The following is a 6040-nucleotide window of genomic DNA, read 5'->3' on the forward strand; positions in this document are numbered from 1 at the left end:
GTAATCCTACCTGATTTCAAGAATCATTATACGACTCCCCTGGTGGTGCAGTGGTTAAGAATCCACCTGCCAATGCAGGAGACACAGGTTCAAGCCCTGATCCAGGAAGATCCCACATGCCACAGAGCAATTAAGTCCGTGCACCACAACTACTGAGCCTGCGCTCTAGAGCACACGAGCCACAACTACTGAGCCCGCAGGCCTAGAGCCTGTGCTTCGCAACAAGGGAAGCCACCACAATGAGAAGCCCGTGCACCGCAGTGAAGAGTAGCCCCTGCTCTCCGCAACTAGAGAAAGCCCGTGCACAGCAACGAAGACCCAACGCAGCTGAAAATAAATTAAATTTAAAAAAAGAATCATTGTAAAGCTATAGTTATCAATACAGCATGATAGTGGCATACAGATAGATAAATATACCAATAGAACAAAACAGAGTCCAGAAATCAATCCAAAAATATGTGGACAACTGATCTTTTTCTTTCCTTTGTGGTGGATAACTGATTTTTGAAAAAGCGGAAAGCAATGCAGTGGAGGAAGGGTAGTCTTTTCAACAAATGGTGCTGGAACAGTTGGATATCCATACCCAAAAGAATGAGCCTGGATCCATACCTCCCACCACACACAAAAATTAATTCAACATGGATTGAAGACCTAAACATATAATCTAGAACTATAAAACTTCTAGAAAACCTTTGTGATCTTGGATTAGGTGAAGATTTCTTAGATATGACATCAAAAGGACAATCCAGAAAGAACAAATTGATAAATTTGACTTCATCAAAATTGAACATTTCTGCTTTTCAAAAGACATTAAGAGAATGAAAAGACAAACCAGAGACTGGGAGAAAATACTTGCAAAGCATGTATCTGATAAAGTATCTGTATCTAGAATATATAAGAACTGCTTTTTGGGCTTCCCTGGTGGTGCCGTGATTGAGAGTCTGCCTGCCGGTGCAGGGAACACGGGTTCGTGTCCCGGTCCGGGAAGATCCCACATGCCGCGGAGCGGCTGGGCCCGTGAGCCATGGCCGCTGAGCCTGCGCGTCCGGAGCCTGTGCTCCGCAACGGGAGAGGCCACAACAGTGAGAGGCCCACGTACCGCAAAATAATAATAATAATCAAAAAAAAAAAATAAGAACTGCTTTTTGAAAACAGTTTATTAATATGATATGGCAAAGACAAAAGGGGTGGTGTATCTCTAATTTTCATAAAGATTCTTAAAGCGCTTTTTTAAAAGAATCAGCTTTATTTTTTAGAGCAGTTTTAGATTCATAGCAAAACTGAGTAGAAAATACACCCCTGCCCCTACCTCCATGCACATCTTCCCCCACTATTGACATCTTGCACCACAGTGGTACATTTATTACAATCAATGAACCTACATTTATTGACAATAGTACATCATTGTCACCAAAAGTCCCTAGTTTACATTAGGGTTCACGCTTTGTGTTGCACATTCTGTGGGTTATCACAAATGTATGGCACATATCGACCATTAGAGTAGCATACAATGTAGTTTCATTGCAGTAAAATTCTCTGTGCTCTGCCTATTCATCCCTCCCTTACTCTCTAACTCCTGGCAACCGCTTTTTACTGTCACCATAGTATTGACCTTTCCAGAATGTCATGTTGTTGGAAACATTCAGTATGTAGCGTTTTCAGATTGATTTCTTTCACTTAGTAATATGCATTTAAGTTTCCTTTCATGGCTATATAGCTCATTTCTTTTTAGCACTGAATAATATTCTATTGTCTGGATGTACCACAGTTCCTTTATCTGTTCACCTACTGAAGGACAATTGTGGTTGCTTCCAAGTTTTGGCACTTATGAATAAAGATGCTATAAATATCCATGTGCACGTTTTTGTGTGGATATGTTTTCAGCTCCTTTGGGTAAATATCAAGGAGTGTGATTGCTGGATCATATGGTAAGAGTATGTTTAGTTTTTTAAGAAATGGCCAGACGGTCTTCCAGAGTGGCTGTACCATTTTGCATTCCTACCAGTAATGAATGAAAGTTCCTGTTGTTCCACATCCTCACCAGTATTTGGTATTGTCAGTGTGTTGGATGTTTGCCATTCTCATAGGTGTGTAGTGGTAGCTCATTGTTATTTTATTTTTTTTTCATTGTTGTTTTTAATTTGCAATTCCCCAAGGACTTAAAGCACTTTTGAAGACAAGGATGGGATGAGGTTATAAGGAAAGTCAGTACTACCAAAAGATTAGTGAGCAACGTTGTGGCATTTAGTCCTCTTTTGAGATGCTGTGGGGAAACAGGATACATTTAGTGCTTCTCCTCTTTAGCTGGTGGTGTCTGTTTTCAGACAATAACTCTTCCAGAGAAGCGGTTAAAGATGGGGGTGGGGTGGGGTGGGGTGGGGTGTGGAAGTGCTGAGGATTCCTCCCAGGCCTGGGAAGGAAGTTGCTTCCCAAGTTTGAGGCAATGCCTCAAAGTACCCCACTGGCACTGACAGAGAAGTAAGCCTTCCAGGAAGTTCCAGCAGCCCCACTGGGCAGCCAGTGGGAGAGTCAGTTCCTGACAGTGGAAATCAGCCAGACTGACCAAAGCACTTGGCGGGCAGCTGTATTTAATGTGGCTGTGGGGGTGGGGGCGGCATCAACAGGCAGTCTCTGGCAGTGGCTGCATGGAGATTTATGGTTGTCACCTCAGTCAGAACATTGCATGTGGCCCTCAAAGCACCATAGTACCTCTCGGACCTGACCTCCTACATCCCCTCTCCCTCATTTACTCCCCTGCAGCCACACTGGCCTCACTATTCCTCAAACACACCAGCAATGGTGCCACCACAGGGCCTTTGCACTTTCTGTTTCCTGACTCAGACCACTCTCCAGATAGCTGCATGACTCTCCCTCACTTCTTCATATATTTTCTCAAATGTCACCTTTGTAGTAAAGCCTTCCCTGGCCATCCTATGAATATTGCCCACTCTGGATCCCCTTTACCCTGCTGTACTTTCTCCCTGCTCCCCCCCACCCAGCCCCATGGCTGTTAGCATCTTCTAACATACTGGATCATTTACTTCTTATGCTTATTGCCTCTCAGCCCCACTGGAATGTCAGCTCCACAAGGGCAAGGATCTTTGTTTTGTTCATGGTGTTTTTTAAATCTTCAGTAGCTAGAATCATGTCTGGCGTAGAATGGAGACTCAATACTTGTTGAATGAATGATTTACCCTTTACTGTATCCCTAGCATGCAGAATAGTATCTGGCATACAGTAGGGGTTCCCCACAGATGCCTGATGAATGAATTGGAGAAATAGGGGTAACCTGGTGAGGATGTAGCTTTCCAAATTGTTGGATACTTTCTCTCTCTGCTTGATGCTACAAACATGGAGATTAAGAGGCCCCAGTGTGGGAGTGGAGGGGCGCATCCCCCGGCGGAGGAAGCAACGTCAGAAACGAAGGGCCTACCTGTATATTTCTCCACCAAGCTCAGCCCCACGCAGTAGTCCCAATCACCCAAATACTTCACTTCTCTCTCAAAAGGCAGAGAAGCTGCTTCTTGAGTCTGCTGCCACACATTCCTGGTTCAGTGTCTGGACAGTTTTTTAACAGAGGTTGCACCCTGCCAGGGAAACTTCTGGAGACTTGGCAGAAGAGGCAGATGCTTTTTCACCCACATCTTGCTCAGACCCTGTGATGTGGAAGAAGCCAGTCTGGACAAATTGTACAGGTCACGGTCCCCAGCTTGTGAGTGGTCTGTGGAGAGTTCATGGGCTCACAGAAGCTGTCATTGCAGTAACCACTGCCTAAGGGGCAACACTGGCAGCAAGCACAGCAGCCAAGAAAACTGCACAGACTCAAAGGGTATTTGTACACAGTGAACAAGGGGCAGATTGGGAAAGCTTCCTGATACTGTCTACGCTTCCAGGAATGTAAGCAGCCCTGTCCTCAAACTGAGGGATCAGGAGGGATCCTCTCAGGGCAAGCATGTAAAGCACCGATGATCTGCCCCGGGGGGACCAGGCGCTCTGCCGAGGGCTAGGCCTTCTGGAAACAGGGCTGTATTCAAGAACTTCAGGCCCCATTTCCAAAGGCAGGCTCGGGAGAAACATTAACTCTAGGAAATCAGATCTGGTGAAAGATCTGTTTTAAGTGTCATGGCGCACAGAGGAGATGGAGGGATTTGTCTGAAACTGCCAGGTTATGCCACGTTGCAGGGCAGACACATGGGACCAGGGCCATTCCCCGAGGAGCTTTCTGTCCTTCTCAAGGGCATTACCAAGATGGATTTATTATGATTTGGAGAAAGGAGGTGGCCTTCTTGACTGGGTGAAGCACATAACAGCATAGGAAAGTGATTTCTGGGTGTGCCAAATTGGGAACCTCTAGAACTCCCAACCCTTCCCAAGATTTTTTAAAAATATTTATTTTTAGCTCACGCCAGGTCTTTAGTTGCAGCACGTGGGATCTTTTTAAATAAAGTTATTTATTTATTTTTATTTTTGGCCACGTTAGGTCTTAGTTGCTGCGCGCAGGCTTTTCTCCAATTGCAGCGAGCGGGGGCTACTCTTCATTGCGGTGTGTGGGCTTCTCATTGGGTGGCTTCTCTTGTTGCAGAGCACGGACTCTAGGCGTGCGGGCTTCAGTAGTTGTGGCACACGGGCTTCAGTAGTTGTGGCTCGTGGGCTCTAGAGCGCGGGCTCAGTAGTTGTGGCGCATGGGCTTAGTTGCTCCGCGGCATGTGGGATCTTCCTGGAGCAGGGCTCGAACCCGTGTCCCCTGCATTGGCAAGCGGATTCTTAACCACTGCACCACCAGGGAAGCCCCACGTGGGATCTTTTAGTTGTAGCATGCGGGCTTCTTAGTTGCAGCACTCATGTGGGATCTAGTTCCCCGACCATGGATCCAACGCAGGCCCCCTACACTGGGAGTGTGGAGTCCTATCCACTGGACCACCAGGGAAGTCCCCTAACCCTTCCCAAGATTAAAAATACAACTCAGCCCGGAATTCCAGGGCAGCATGTGCAATCATGATGATGACTCGAGAACGAGCAACTGGGGGTGGGGGTTTGTTCTCTGGTATCTGTCTTAACAACCCTGTTTGGCTAATCTTGAAAACAGAGTTCTGGAATTAAGCAGGGATGATTAAAAAAAAAGTAAATCGGTCTGTGTAAGTGTCCCTCATATTGGGGTTACTATACTGGAAGGTTTTCTAATCATCCCTTGCCTTACTAGGCACACTGATCTGGCCAACTCACTGTCTTTCTATACCTGCTCATTTTGGCTCAAAAGGGTAGTCTGCCTCTGCTTGGCAAGGACAGAAGCTCACCTTTATTATCCTGCTTGAGGGGGAAGTGTTTAAATTCTCCACAGCTGTGCCGTGTTCTGAAGCATCAGGAGTTTATACCAGAAGCCTAGATCTAACTCAAATACCATTAATTACATCAATGACTTAGTGACGGGATGATTTAGAAACACTTGTGCCTAAAGTTCTGACTTCCCCTGATTTTTTTTTCTTCCCTTGTTGATTTTGTATCTTAGGCCATTAAACAGGAAAAAGGATTCTCTGGAACCCTTTAATGGAAAAAGGATAACATTTTTGAGAACCCAGTTACCTGGAGCAACCAGAGAAATTCTACCCAAGATAGACAAAATTTTTTCACCTTCAAAGTTTTGGGACTAAAACGGGGGCCCCGAGATTAACTGACTCCTCTGGAAAGTAGTGCTAACATGTCCCATTGATGGGGAGAAGCCTCCCTTCCACTTGACTCCTGTCACAGGCTCAAGATATCCTCTGGGCATCTGCTCTGGACCAAAAGTAAAAGCAGAGCCTGCTAGATTCTCACTCAGAAAGTTGTCCAGAGATGTGGTGTTCCAGAATCCCTAGTCTCTGCTCGGGGACAGTGTTCAGAGCTTCTGGACTCCGACAGTGAGCTCGGGAGCGGATGGATCCTTCCACTTGGTGAGCAGCCCAAGCTGGGTGGTGGGGCTGAAAAAAGGACTGGTTCCCACCTCAATCAGCGCAACTCCCATCTCCACTCACAGCTCAGCACACCATTTATGATCTCTTGTTGG

This window comes from Leucopleurus acutus (genome assembly GCF_964270905.1).
Source record: "Leucopleurus acutus genome assembly, chromosome: X".
NCBI classification, from domain to species: Eukaryota; Metazoa; Chordata; class Mammalia; order Artiodactyla; family Delphinidae; genus Leucopleurus; species Leucopleurus acutus.